The sequence below is a fragment of the Capsicum annuum genome, chromosome 1 (genome assembly GCF_002878395.1).
Source record: "Capsicum annuum cultivar UCD-10X-F1 chromosome 1, UCD10Xv1.1, whole genome shotgun sequence".
Taxonomy (NCBI): domain Eukaryota; kingdom Viridiplantae; phylum Streptophyta; class Magnoliopsida; order Solanales; family Solanaceae; genus Capsicum; species Capsicum annuum.
In genome coordinates, this window is record NC_061111.1 from 110,996,195 (window position 1) to 111,013,155 (window position 16,961).

Sequence of the window (16,961 nt, forward strand, 5' to 3'; positions counted from 1 at the left end):
CCTTATCTCTAACCTCAAACTCTAAGTCTCTATGCCTAATATCCACATAGGACTTTTGGCAACTTTAGGCAGCCTTAAGCCTCTCCAGAATCACCTTTGCCTTCTCCATATCCTGGTAAACCAAATCAAGACCAAACATGTCAATCTCAGCAAACTCAAACCAACCAATTAGAGATCTACACCTCCTACTCTACAATGCCTCAAAAAAGGCTATACCAATACTAGAATAATAGCTATTGTTGTAAGAAAACTCTACCAAAGGTAGATGCTTAACCCAATTGCCACCATAATCAATCACACAAGCCCAAAGCATATCCTTCAATATCTGAATAGTTCTCTTCGCTTGTCCATCTATCTGCGGATGGAAACCAGTACTCAAACACACCTTAGTCCCTAATCATCTCTAAAAAGATTGCCAAAAGAGAGATGTAAATTATATGCCATGGTCAAAAATAATCAAAATAGGCACCCCATTTTGCTTTATAATCTCATGAAGATACAAATTTGCATAATCCTTCGCTGAGAAGGTAGTCCACACTGGCAAAAAATGTGTAGACTTTGTTATCCTATCCACGATGACCCAAATTGAATCATATTGATGATTATGAGTCCGAAGAAGACTAGCAACAAAGTCCATGTTAATCAGTTCCCACTTCCATTTGGGCAAATCAGTTTCTTGATATAACCCTCCTTCATTATATACTAAACCTTAACCTGTTGACACCTTATGCACTTGGCGATGAAATCAGCCATATCCTTCTTCATGCCATTCCACTAATAGATATCCTTTAGATCACGATACATCTTAGTTAAGCTGAGATGAACAACATAGCATGACCTATACACCTCAACAAAAATCCTCTATCGTAACCTGTCGACATCAAGAAAGTGAAACCTTGCTTGGTACCATAAAGTACCATCAACATCGATATCAAACACTACTACCTTCTTCCCACTAACATCGCTCTTTTTCATCAAAAAAGGATCTAGCACTTGCTTCTTCTTAATCTTCACGCCAAGAGACGATCGAACCACTTCTTGCACCATCACACCATCATCTTTAGAATCCAAGAGGTGAACTGCAAGATTAGCCAAGCGGTGAATATCCTTCACGAATTCCCACTTTCCTTCCTCTATATGAGATAAAATCCCCTTAGATAACTTGCTTAGAGCATCAACAACCATATTAGCCTTACCTAGGTGATACTGAAGACTCCTATTATAGTCCTTGAGAAGCTCAAGTCATCTACTCTGCCTAAGATTAACCTCTTTTTGGGTGAACACATACTGCATACTCTTATGATTAGAAAAGATATCCACGTGAATACCATACAAATAATGCCTCCATAGTTTCAAAGCAAACACAACCTGGAACAACTTTAAATCATAAGTTGGATAATTCCTCTCATGTACCTTTAACTGCCTGGAAGTATATGTAATCTCCTTCCCATGTTGACTCAACACACAACCAAGATCAACCCGAGATGCATAGAAATTAACCATAAACCCATCTTTGCCTTCGGTTAAGTCAGAATTTGATCTGCAGTTAAGTTATCCTTTAACTTCTCAAAACTCCCTTCACAAGCATCTAACCAAGAAAACTCGACCTTATTCTGAGTTAACTTAGTCAAAAGAACAACTATCGACTAAAAGCTTTACACAAACTCCTATAATACCCCACTAAACCTAAAAAGCTTCGAATGTTTGATGGAGTTAAGGGTATAGTCCACCTTTTTACCATAACAATATTTTACAGATCTATCATGATCCCTCAACAAGAATAATATTACCCAAGAAAGTTAAAGCGTTCAACAAAAACTCACACTTGGAGAACTTTGAATACAACTTTATTCTTTTTAGGTTTGCAAACCATACAGAAGTGATTAGCATGATCCACTTTGATCTTCGAATAGACCAGAATGTCATCAATAAACAAATGATGAAGAGATCCAAATACTGACAAAAAGGCCTGTTCATTTAATCCATCAACATCGTCGGAGCATTAGTCAACTTAAATAACTTTACAAAAAACTTGAAGCGATCATACCAATTACGAAAATTCATCTTAGGGATATCCACCTCTCTAATCTTTAGTTGATGTACCTAGACCGAAGATCTATCATAGAAAATAATTTTGCACCTTGCAACTGGTCAAACAGATTATATATCCTTAGAAGAAAGAACTTGTTCTTGACTATCACCTTATTCAACTGCCTATAATCAATGCACATCCGAAGGGAACCATCATTCATTCTTATGCACAAACAACGCCAATGCACCCAAGGAGATACACTAGGACGAATAAATACCTTATCCAGAAATCCTTAATTTGCTCTTTGAGTTCCCTCAACTCAGCCAAAGCCATTCTATACGGAGGAATAGAAATTAGATGAGTGTCCAAAATTAGATCAATAACAAACTCTATTTCCTTATCCGAAGAACACCAGGAAGATCGTCCAAAAAGACCTCTAGAAACCCATTAACCACTAGAACTAACTGGAAGAAAGGACTTTCTGAGTTAGAATCTTCAACCCAGACCAATTGATAAAGATAGACTTTAAAGATTAACCTCTAAGCTCTAAGATAAGAAATAAATCTCCCCCCTAGGAGCTAGTGAACCACACTTCCATTCTATAACTGGCTCACCCAAGTACCTAAATATAACCTTATGGGTCCAACAATACAAGGATGTGTAACAAGAGTATAACCATTCTAGACCCAGCATGACATCAGAATCCACCATATCCAACTCAAAAAAATCCACCAAGGTTTGCTTGCCACCAAAAGATACTACATACCCCTTATAGACTCTCTTAGCAATAATTGAGTCACCTACTGGGATAGAAATTGAAAAGGGATGCAAAATAACTTTTGGATTGAAACTAAAAAATACTGCCATATAAGGAGTCACATAGGAGAGAGTAGACCCTGGATCAAGAAAATAATATATATTATGAGAGAAAAGTTTTAACACTCTAATAACAATATCAGGTGATGCCTCAGATTCTTATGGAGATGCCAAAATACTACATCTTGGAGAATTAATAGAAGTAGAAACAATACTACAAGGTGTAGAAGCAAAAGATGAAGCCACAAGAATCTTATTTTCCTTTGTAGAAACCTTATTAACCGAATAATTCTTGAGTCAATGGCCTGCCTAGCCATACTTGAACCCTTTTTTCCCTTACTTTATCAAAATAACCTTGATTAGGACGACCATAGAATCGACATAGAGGGCATGAAAAAACTAACTAACCTCTGCTTGCCTGAGATTGGGCACCCTATGCCCAGAAATTATCACCACTATGATGATGCATTTCATCTGACTGGTAAGAAGCACTAGTAGAAGAGTAGGGACTAGAACTTGCTAGTTCTTTTTCTACCACTGTCTCAACCACCCCAAGAATAAGCACCTCGCAGATCAGAAAACCAGCTTCTCTTACCCTTCCTATCCCAAAACTCCACATGTTTCCTCTTCTCTTCCTCTACCTGCTGCATATGAATAGTCAACCTAGAGATATCGATATCTTTAATGAGCAAGGTAGTCTTGCTCTCCAAAATAAAATCTTAATTTAACTATGAAGAGATCTTCCTTATCCTAGCCTGCATGTCATCTACTAAATTAGGAGCATTCCTTGACAATTGGTGAAACTTCAAGGCATATTCCTTGATAGACATTCTCCCCTACTAGAGGTCCACAAACTCCTCCATCTTTTCTTTCCTAAAATCTTGGGGAAAGAAATGATCTAGAAAAGCACCAAAGAAGGCATCCTATTAGGATAACTCCTCCACATCACCTATATCCGTATTCCACTCTTCATACAACTGATATGCAACCTACTTAAGCTGATAAGATGCAAAGTTTACACCCTCCACATTGGTAGCCTGCATCACCTAAAATATCTTATCTATTTTATCCATAAAGCCTTATGGATCCTCCTCCACCTTTACTCCCAAAAAAGTGGGAGAAATTATCTTTATAAATTGGCCAACCCTTATGGCCTATGAAGATAAAGAACCGGACATATTTTGCTCAGCCTGAGCAGCAACCAATTTAGCAATAGCATGAATAAACTAACAAAATTCCGCATAAGTCACATCAACTTGAGGAGGACTAGTAGCAACTGATAGAACTCAAGAACTATCATGGATAGGAATGTGAGATCGAAGATGAACCCTAGAAGTAGGATGCACCCCTTCAGCATTACCCCCAGATAGGATAGAATGATTTTTTTCTTGTGTTCTAGATTTATGAGGCATGATCTTAAAGACGAACAAATAAGGATTAGAGAATATTTTGGGACTGAGACTCTAACCTTGAAAATATAATACCAACAAAGTAAAACATTTCTAAATTCCTTGTAGCCTCTCCCTTATGAGTGTGAAACGCTACAAAACCCTAAAAGAGACTCTACTCAACATGGCTTTGTGGACTTCCAATTAACTATGAACCTAGGCTCTCATACCAACCTCACACAACCTGCCCTAGGGCCTTGTCATAATAGGTATCCCAAGTACAACCAGGAATGGAGACCACCCCACTGCCTAACCCAACCACCAACCACTTGCCCTGAGTTGGCTGAATTTTGAGAATATGACAAAATAGTGTAACATCTCTCATAAAGAGTCTTGGATAAGATCACAACCATGACCGAAGAAACCAAGTCCAACAATTCCATACCAATAATCAAACCATATCAAATCATACTGAAATAAGGTCCATAAACCATGCCATAACCAAAGATGTTCCAAGACATAATATAATTAATACCAAAATGAAATATGATAGAATAGTGAGAAATTTTGTCTGATGATGCAATTCTCCCATTTTATTTCAATGCTAAGGTCGACAACAATATCGATCCCACCCATTCCAACCCATAGAAGTACCACAAAGCTTTTAACTAAAAGAGTAATGAAATCCAATCGGGACATGCCCCCAACTATATCTAAAACCAATATCGAAAATAAAATCAAAGTGTTTAGAAATATTCACAACATAAAATAGATCCTTTTGAAAATATAAAAGCTTACTACTTTAGTCTAAATATTGATCTCGAGTTAATAACTATATAGGAGGAGTAGTATAACACCCCGAGTATGTACCCTGGATGCCACACGGTGCTTACAAACTAGAAGGATCATAAGCTAACCCATGACTGGTACCTCTTGTGAGCACTAAATATTAATATCGAACAATATATGCGAAAGTAATATAAGATTTTTCATAAGGTTCATAAGCTTAAAACAAATACTGAACACAAAGGATAATACTGATTACAATATCTGAAAAATTTAATACTGACTGAGCTAGTCTAAAAGCCTCTAACTGTCTAATTATGGAGTTGTTATCACAAGTCCCCAACTAACTCCGACTATCAAACTAGTTAAAATACTAAATTGTTTAAAATAAAATGATATCCTCGCTGGATGAGGACTCACTATTATAACTGTTGCTGATATCCTGAGCTACTAAGTATGACCTGGAACCCACGTGTCTGAACTTACGGTATGAGATATTATAGTGCTAAGAAATATTATGCGTTAGTACGTGGAATATATTGGTATTCTAAGTAAGGTAGGCAGATGATACATGGGTTAATATGTATGAGATGATAACTGGTTGAATGAACATCATGAAGTAACTGAATATGTAAACATGTAATACTGTAACTGCTGAACATACTAAACATGCCATACTGCGCATATAATTATACATCATATATTTGAGATTTACACAAAAATAAATACTAAATTTTGATGGCTACATAACTGATAATTGATAACTAATAGCTGATAGCTGATAACTGATATTTGATAGCCATTGTTTTGTAGAACTGTCTGAGTTCCTTACTGCATACTGAGAATGAAACTATAACTGTGGGAGTGTTCATCAAACCAACATACCCCTATATCGATTGACTTGGGGTCCAATCTCTGACCCCAATTGGAAGGGTGTTAGCACCTTGTCACGGGATACTAACAAAGTTGGTTCAACCCTAATCAGGCAGAAAGACACATAATATATATATATATATTTATATATATATTTACACATGATTGCATTAACCCTAATATGGTAGGAGTATGACTTATCTTATGTTGGCTACGTAGTTTTATAATACAGGGACTACTACTAAGGGTCAAGCCCTCTATCGACAGGAATGCCCCCATTCGTGTTGACTGACTGTGCTGAACTGAGTTTACGGAGTTTTGTTACCTAACTGAGTACTACTATTCATGACACTCACTAGGACTTTTCTATAGCTACTGTAACTAGGTAAAAATCAAGACTTCGAGTAATAAATATCCTAAGGACTCGATAGCATCAATAATAATAAGACAGAGCAATTTTTGAAAATCATAACAATAGTCAATTATTTACAATACAATCACTGAGATATTTCATCAGATACTTGGAAGTCATGAACTTGAAAAAGAATGAGAACACATACTAATATGTCATAATTAAACTCTTAAATTCACATGGACATTCTATCAAACACTTGCAAGGCATAACTTTAACATGGAAGTAGTTTAAACATGTAGTAATAGCATGAGCTCAATACTAAGATCACCAATGGATCACAAATGCACACCTAATTCGCTTAGGCATTTTGTTAAATGCTTAGAAGGCATAACTTGTACTTGGGCATAAACAACATGCTAATGCAACATGACTACAGTAACCAATTCACAATTCAAGAGTTTTGACATGGGAATTTAATCAATCACATATATGCTATCTCATATCATGAAACTTAAATTAATTCTTGAATTGAAACCCATACAAATACACAAACATAAATATAATTCAATTCATAACATGGGAATCATAATTTATGTTTTAATATGTGTTCTTGAACTCCAAGGGTGGAAGAATACCTAAGGATGAACCCATTACATATGTTAGTTTCTGAATCCGTGAGAACTAATGGTGAACTTTTAAGGCTTTGATTTGAATGAGACTTACTGAAAAGAAAGTAACTGAGAAATAGTATGTACTTACACTAAGGAACTATTTTATGAATACTTGAGTGATATGAGTATGCAATGCAGGTATAACTTAACATGGAATAGAGTAAATATAAGAAAGACTATTACCATAGGGTGAGACTGGGTTTATGGAGAAAAGGTGAGGATACATGGTTTGCCTACCTTCTTCTGCTTCCCATGTAGCTCCCTCAACTGACTGATTTTTCCAAAGAACTTTGATCAAAGGAAATTCTTTGTTCCTTAGTCTGCGAATGAGACCATCAAGAATTTCTACTGGATTTCCTCAACAGATATATTGCTTTGAATATCTACACTCTCTATAGGGACTACAACTGCTGGGTCACCAATGCACTTCTTTAGCAAGGAGATATAAAACACTGGGTGCACTGGTGCAAATTTTGCAGGCAACTCAAGCTCATAAACTTCCTTAGTAAAACGATTGAGAATCCTATAAGGACCAACGTATCGGGGACTAAGCTTCCATTTCTTGCCCAATCTCTTCACTCCCTTAATTGGAGAGATCTTCAAATACACAAAGTCACTAATCTCAAACTTGAGATCTTTTCTTCTCACATCTGCATATATTTCTATCGGCCCTGAGCTGTCTTAAGCCTCTCTCTGAATAACTGCACCTTCTCTAAGGCATCAAATACCAAGTCAGGCCCTACTACTGTAGCCTTACCCACTTTAAACCAACCAATAGGAGATCAACATCTTCTCCCATAAAAAGCCTCAAACGGAGGCATATGGATACTGGAATAATAGTTGTTATTATATGCGAACTCAATCAAAGGTAAGTGATCATCCCAACTACCCTTAAAGTCCACAACACACGCTCTCAGTATATCCTCTAAAGTCTGAATGGTCCTTTCTACTTGACCATCTGTTTGAGGGTAAAATGCTGTACTGAGGTAAACTTAGGTACCAAGAAACTTTAAGAAGGCTTTTGAAAAGTGAGAGGAGAACTGCGTACCTCTATCTAAAATAATGGGCAACGGGATACTATGTAAGCTGGCCAACTCTCTGATATAGAGCCTGGAATAGTCTTCACTGAATAAGAGGTATGAACTGGAAAGAAATGGGCTGATTTGGTCATCCTATCTAAAATGACACAAATCGAATCATGCTGAGAATGAGTACAAGGAAAACACATCACGAAGTCCATGTTTATTTCTTCCCACTTTCATATGGGAATATGGAACTCCAGTATGGAACCACTCAACTTTTGGTGCTAAATCTTAACCTGCTGCTATGTAGAGCACTTAGCCAAAAACTTAACGATGCCTCTCTCTATCCTACTATACCAAAGACTTCCCGCAAGTTATGGTACATTTTAATGGCCCCTGGATGAATCAAGTAATGCTCACCATGTGCTTCCATAAGAATTCGCTGCCTCATGCTACTCACATATGGAACACATAGCCTACCCTAGAAATGCAACTCAACACCTCCCCCTTAGAAGAAACCTTTACCTTATGGTCTCTGACTGACACTTTCAGCTTTACTAAACTGGGATCCCTGTCCTACTTTTGTTCCACTCTGAAACAAAATATGATTTCGAACTATTCTGCACCCAAACACTATACTCAGCCGAATTAACCAAACGGATACCTAGCCTAGAAGGCTAATGAACTTCCTGAACTAACTTCTTCTTACTATCCACAGTATGAGAAACACTACCTTTGGACAACCTACTGAGGGCATCAGTCACTACATTGGCCCTGCCTAGATGACACAGAACACATATGTCCTAATCCTTCAATAACTCTAAACATCTTCTCTGATGAAAGTTCATGTCTTTCTGAGAAAACATATACTGTAATCTTTTCTGGTCTGTATAAACATCAATATGCACCCATGCAAATAGCGCCTCTAAATCTTTAAGGCAAACATAACAGCTGCTAACTCAAGATCATAGGTGGTACAATTCTTTTCATGAGGCTTAAGTTTTCTAGAGGCATAGGCTATGAACTTATCTCTCTACATCAAAACACACCAAAAACCAACTATGGAAGCATCACAATACACAATAAACCCGTTTGAACTATCGGGCAAAGTCAGAATTGGGGCTATAGTGAGTTGAGTCTTAAACTCCTGAAAAATCTTCTCACTAGAATCTGACCACTGGAATTTGACTTTCTTCTGAGTTAGCCTAGACATGGGGATGCAATTGACGAAAATCCTTCAACAAACCATCAGTAATAGCCAGTCAAAACCAAAAAACTCCTGATATCTAATAAAGAGATGGGTCTAGGATAGTTTCTCACTGCTTTAATCTTCTAAGAATCAAATCTAATGCCATCACCAAAAATTATATGACTAAGTAAAGCTAATGATCTCAGCCAAATTTCGCATTTACTAAATTTTGGAAATAACTGATGGGCTCTAAGGGTCTGCAATACACTTTTGAGATGGTCTGCGTGATCATGTTCATTACAAAAGTAGACAAGAATATCATTTATGAAGACTATGACAAACATGTCCAAGTACTACTTGAACACGTGATTCATCATGTCCATGAAAGCTGCTGGGGCATCAGTAAGACAAAATGAGATGACTAGAAATTTTAAGTGACCATACAAAGTTCTGTAAGCCATTTTTGGAACATCATATTCTCTAACTCTGAGCTGATGATAGCTTGATCTGAGGTCTGTCTTAGAGAAGTAACTGGCACCCTGATATTGGTCAAACAACTCATCAAATCTTGGAAGTGTATACTTGTTATTGATGGTGACTTTTTTAAACTGATGATAGTCAATACATATTTTGAGAGAACCATCTTTATAATGCACAAATAGAATAGGTGCACCCCATGGGGAGACGTTGGGCCTGATGAAGCCCTTTTCTGGGAGATTCTCCAACTGCTCTGTTAACTCTTTAAGTTCAGCTAAAGCCATTCTGTATGACAGAATAAAGATGGGATGAGTATCTGGAAGAAGGTCAATTCCAAAGTTAATTTCCCTTTTGGGAGAAACTCCAGGATGATCTTAGGAAAACACATCTAGAAATTTACTTGCAACAGGAACTAACTCAAGATTAGGAGTCTCGATACTTGAATCCTTAACTCGATAAGATACTAGACACATTCCTTGGATATTAGTTTTCTCGCTCTGAGGTAGGAAATAAGTTGTCCCTTAAGTGCTGAAGTACTACCCCTCCATTCTAGGACAGGTTCATTCGAGAACTGGAAATGGAAAACTCTATTTCTATAATCAACTAAAGCATAGCATGAATAAAGACAATCCATGCTGAAATTAACGTCAAAATCTATCATCTCTAACTCTATTAAGTCTATTGAAGTAATTTTTGTAGATACCATAACCGGACAATTCCTATATACTCACCGGTCTATGTTAGATTTACTCACAGGGTTAGAGACTAAGAAAGGCTCCGCTAGGATTTTGGGACTAACTCCAAAATCAACAACTATATAAGAAGTTAGAAAGGACAAAGAAGCTCCTGGATCCAGCTAACATAAGTATGTAAATGGTAAACTTGGAATATACCTGTGACAATATCAGGAGAACTTTCCTGATCCTATCAGGACTGGAGTATATAGAGTCAATTTAGCTATTGCCCACTGGCAGCACTGGAAGTAGTACCCTACTGAAATGAGTGATCGGACTTTGTTGGGGGGGCGATTATGCTGACTCTGAGAACCCGCTTGAGGAAACTCTATAATTCTATGACCTGGCTTGCCACACCCAAAATATCTATCGTTGCCAGCCCTGTAGATAGCCCAATAGTTTCTGACACACTTTTGACAAAGGGGATTCTTTTGGGCACTGCTAATTCTACCCTGAGATACAGAGCCTGGTGCCCTATCCTTATTACCATTTTTGAATTTAAGCACTGGAGAACTGGCTGAGGATAGAGCTGCAACTGAAGATTTTGGGTGGAATTGAGAATGATTACCACCCTTTAACTTAGGTTGAGTGAAGTTAAAGCTACCTGTCCTAGATCTTTTGTTTTCCCTCTTTTTCTCCTTAGTATTCTTCTCCTCAATCTATTGAGCATGGACCGTTAAACGGGAAGAGCCCATCTTCTTGATCAGCATTACAGTCCTACACTCTTTGACTACACTATTAGATATACCCGACACAAACTTGCTTATCTTAGACCTGCTATCCACTACTAATCAGGAGAATACTTGGCCAACTTATTAAACTTAAGGGGATACTCTACTCTTATTTTACGCTACTTCAGGTTGATGAACTCTAGAACCGTAGCATTCCTAAACTTCAATGGAAAGAACCTATCTAGAAAGGCAGTAGCAAACTCCTCATATTCTATGGGCCATGCACCTGTGTCCCTATCTACCTTCTACTACTTAAACTATATGTGAGGTATATCCTATAACAGGTAGGCGGCTAACTCAGCACTCTCAATCGTGGTTACTTCATAATATTTATTACCTTTTGCCCCATTTCAAGGAATTTCTATAGGTCCTATTTAGACTTAGACCCTACAAATGATTAAGGGTTCATTCGAGTAGTTTTGAATTCTAGCTGCAACCATATTAGCCATTGGGTTAAATTGAATAATAGCTGGGCTTTCATTCTAGGCTACTATAGAATAAGCTAGAGTGGTGAAAGCTGCTCTAAATTCTATGTGAGAGACATGCTCATCTGTGGATCTGCCTGAACGGGTAGAGGTGCTAGCTGGTTTCCAGTTCTTCTTCTGTTAGTCTTTTTGAGAGGCATGTTCTACAAACGAAAGGGAAAATTGGACTAGAAAGAGAGTTCAAATTGAGCTCATACTCACCCACACAACATGAATACTGAAAGAAAGCAAATTTTTCCTAAAAATGCCTCAAAGCCTGTTGCCCATAAGTGTGGTGAGCTACACACCGATGCATAAAACTCTACTTAAAGTAGCTTTTAGAATCCTAAGGACTCTTTACAACATTAGGGTCTGATACCAAGTTTGTAACGTGAAGAGTCTATACCCTGAATGCCACACGGTGCTTACTACCCTGAAGGATCACAAGCTAACCCATAACTGGTACTTATTATAAGCATTGAATAATAATACAAAACAATATATGCAAAAGTAATCTGAGATTTGACATAAGGATCATAAGAAAAAACAAACACTGATTACTAAGGATAAATTGATAACAATATCTGAAAAACTGAATACTAACTGTGGTAGAATGAAAGCCACTAACTGTCTAAATACGAAGTTGATGGGACAAGTCCCCAACTAACTCCTACTACTGAACTAACTGAAATACTGAACTACTAAAATACAAAAATATCCTCACTAGATAAGGACTCACTATTATAATTATTGCTGATATCCTGAGCTGTGAAGTATGATAAGGAACCCATGTGCTTAAACCAAGAATATGAGACATTATGCATCAGTACTTGATATGATGGCATGATAAGTGAAGTAGGTTGATGATACATGGATTTATATACCTGAGAGGATAACTGACTGAATAATATCATGAAGTAACTAAATGCGTATACATGCAATACTGTAACTGGAGAACATACTAAACATGTAATACTACGCATATAATTATCCATCATGTATCTATGATTTATACTGAAACTGAATACTGAATTCTGATGGCTATATAACTGATAACTGATAGCCATTATTTAGTAGAACTATTTGAGTTCTTTACTAAATACTGAGACTGAAACTGTAACTGTGGAAGTGCTCATCTAACCGACATACCCCGGTATAGACTGATTTAGGGTCCAACCTATGACCCCAGTTGGAAGGGTGTTAGCACCTTTCCATAGGATACTAACAAAGATAGGTCAACCCTAATCTAGTAGGAAGACTCATGAAATATAAATATATACATGATTAAGTCACCCTAATCTGGCAGAAGGACAACTTATCCTATGCTGGCTACATAGTTCTGTAATCCATAGACTACTACTAGGGGTCAAACCCTCTGCAGGCAAGACTTTCCCCATCCCTGGGTTTTCTCGGTGCTGAATCCGACTCCCATTTGAATAGACACTGAACTGATCACTAGACTGTACTAGGCTTGACTGAACTGACACTGATCATTTTGACTGACTTTGCAGGACTGATTTTACTGAGTTCTATTACCTGACTAGTACTACTATCCATAAACTCACTAGGACTATTCAATAGCTACTGTAATTAGGTAAAAAGCTAGAAATAACAATTTTTGAAAACCATAAAAATAGTCAATTATTCATAACGCAATCACAGAGACATTTCGTTAGATACTTGGAAGTCATGAACTTGTATAAGAATGAGAACACATACTAACATGTAATAATTATACTATTCAATTCACATGGATATTCTATCAAACACTCATAAGGCATAGCTTTAACATGGAAGTAGTTTGAACATGTAGTAATAGCATGAGCTCAATACTAAGATCACCAATGGATCACAAATGCACAACTAATTCATTTAGGCATTTTGTCAAACACTTAGGAGGCATAACTTGCACTTGGGCATAAACAACAGGCTAATGCATTATGACTATGATAACCAATTCACAATTCAAGGGTTTTGACATGGAAATTTCATCAATCACATATATGCTATCTGATAATCATGAAACTTACAATTAATTCTTGAATCCACACAAATATATAAAATAAACATAATTCAATTCATAACATGGGAGTCATAATTTATGTTTTAAAAAGGGTTCTTGAACTTAAGGGGTGTAAGAAAACCCAAGGATGAACACCTAACATAGCTTGATTTCTGAAATTGTGAGAACTTATGGTGAACTTTTAAGGCTTGGACTTGAATTTAATGAACCTAGGGCTTGCACTTGAGAGAATTTTGTGAATAATGAGTGAGTTTTCCCTCTAGGAGGCTTGATTTTGAGTTAAGGCTGAAATATGTAAGGGAAAATAACCCATTTTCCCTTACAAACTCAGATAAAAAAATTACTGGACAGGGTCCCCATCGCATCATGACCCTTTCTTGGGTCAAGCAACCCTCATGACATGACCCCAGCTTGGGTCAAGTAGCACTCGCAACGCAACCCTGAGCCTAATTTAATAGGCCCTCATGGCGCGATCCTATTGCAAACCTTTGTTGTTTTGGACATCCAAACTCACCCTTACACTAGTCCAAAAAATCCAAAACTCGCCTGAGATGACCTATATGTGACCCTAATCATGAATCAACTTGAATATTGACATACTAAGGTCGGAAAGGTAGAATATAATATCCTCCAATTTTGAAAGCTAAAATAATTCTAAGTCTTGACACTTAGCTAAAATTTTCTAAGTTTGGGACCACTTTTTGCATGCTATATAGGACTGACATAACTAGGATTTTACAGGGTTTACAATATATCCCCCTTAGGAATGAATTCTTGAGACAAGACACATGACTGAACTGTTTCATGAATACATAAGTGATATGAGAATGCTATGCAACTATAACTTAACATGTAATAGAGTAAATCTAAGGAAGATTATTACCTTAGGCTGAGACTGAGTTTATAGAGAAGAGGTGAGGATACTCGATTTGCCTATCTTCTTCTACTTCCCAAGTAGTTCCCTCAATTGATTAATTCTGCCAAAGAACTATGACCAAAGAAAATTCTTTGTTCCTTAGTCTGCGAATCTGACGATCAAGAATTTCTACTGGATTTCCTCATAAGAGAGACTACTTTGAATATCTACACTCTCTATAGGGACTATAACTGCTGGGTCACCAATGCACTTCTTTAGCAAGGAGACATGAAACACTGGATGCACTGATGTTAAGTCTGCAGGAAACTCAAGCTCATAGGTTAACTTACCAAAAAAACTAAGAATCCTATATGGACCAACATATTGAGGACTAAGCTTCCTCTTCACTCCAAATATCTTCACTCCGTTTATGGGAGAGATCATCAAATACATAAATTCACCAATCTCAAACTCGAGATCTTTTCTTCTCATATTTGTATATGATTTCTATCAGCTCTGAGCTATCTTAAGCCTCTCTCTGATTAACTACACTTTCTCTAAGGCATCAAACATCAAGTCAGACCCTACTACTACGGCCTCACCTGCTTCAAACCAAGCACAGGGAGATCAACATCTTCTCCCATAAAGAGCCTCAAATGGAGCCATATGGATACTGGAATGATAGATGTTATTATATGCGAACTTAACCAAAGGTACCCTTAAAGTCTATTACACACGATCTTAGTATATCCTCTAAAGTCTAAATGGTCCTTTCTGCTTGACTATCTGTCTGAGGGTGAAAAGCTTTACTGAGGTGGACTTAGGTACCAAAACCCTTTTGGGAGGCTTTCTAAAAGTGAGAGGTAAACTGCATACCTATATCTGAAATAATGGATAATGAGACACTATGCAATCAGACCAACTCTCTAATATAGAGCTTGGCATAGTCTTCAGCTAAATAAGAGGTATGAACAGGCAAGAAATGGGTTGATTTGGTCATCATGTCTATAATGACACAAACTGAATCATGCTGACAATGAGTATGAGGAAAACCTAACATGAAGTCCATGTTCACTTCTTCCCACTTCCATGTGGGAATATTAAACTCCTATATGGAACCACTCAGCTTTTGGTGCTCAATCTTAACCTACTAACATGTAGAGCACTTATCCAGAAACTCTGTAATGTCTTTCTTCATCCTACGCCACCAATAAAATTCCCGCAAGTCACAGTACATCTTAGTTGAACCATGAACTTCCATAAGAATTTGCTACCACACACCCCCCACACATGGCACATATATCCTACCTTTGAAATGCAACACAACATCTCTCCCTTTGAAGAAAACATCTGCCTACTGGTCTCTGACTGACTCTTTTAGCTTCACTAAACTGGGATCCCTGTCTTGCTTTTCTTTCACTCTAAAACCAAAGATGATTTAGAACTATTCTGTACCCAAACACTACCCTCAGCCGAATCAACCAAACGGATACCTATCCTAGCAATTTGATGAACTTCCTAAACTAGCTTTTTCTTACCATCCTCAATGTGAGAAACACTACCCATAGATAACTTGCTGAGGGCATCAGCTACTATATTTTCCTTGCCTAGATGATATAGAGCACACATGTCATAATAATTCACCAACTCTAACCACATTCTCTGACGCAAGTTCATGTCTTTCTGAGAAAACACATACTGAAAGCTTTAGTGGTATGTGAAAGCATCAATATGCACCCATAAAAATAGTGCCTCTAAATCTTTAAGGAAAACACAACAGATACTAATTCAAAAGCATAGGTGGGATAATTCTTTTCATGGGGCTTAAGCTATCTTGAGGCATAGGCTATGACCTTGCCTCTCTATATTAAAACACACTAAAAACAAACTCTGAAAGCATCATAGTACATAAAAAACCCATTTGAATCATTAGGCAACGTCAGAACTAGGGCTTAGTGAGTTGAGTCTTTAACTCCTAAAAACTCTTCTCACAAGAATCTGACCATTGAAATTTGACTTTTTTCTGAGTCAGTCTGGATATGAGAATGCAATAGATAAAAATCCTTCAACAAACCATCGATAATAGCTATCCTAAACTAAGAAACTCCTGGTATCTAATAATGAGATAGGTCTAGGCTATTTTCTCATCGCTTTAATATTTTGAGGATCAAATCTAATGCCATCACCAAAAATTATACGATAAAGGAAAGCTGTTATCTCATCCAAAATTCGCATTTACTGAATTTGGAGAACTACTGATGGTCTTTGAGGGTCTGCAATACTATTATGAGATAGTATGCATGATCATGTTCACTACAGGAGTAGACAAGAATGTCATCTATGAAGACTATGATGAACATGTCAAAGTTCTGCTTGAAAACGTGGTTCATCAAGTCCATGAAAGCTGCTGGGGCATTGGTAAGACCAAATGACATGACTAGAAATTTAAAGTGACCATACCAAGTTCTGAAAGCAATTTTCAAAACATCACATTCTCTGACTCTGAGCTGATGATAGCCTGATCTGAGGTCTATCTTAGAAAAG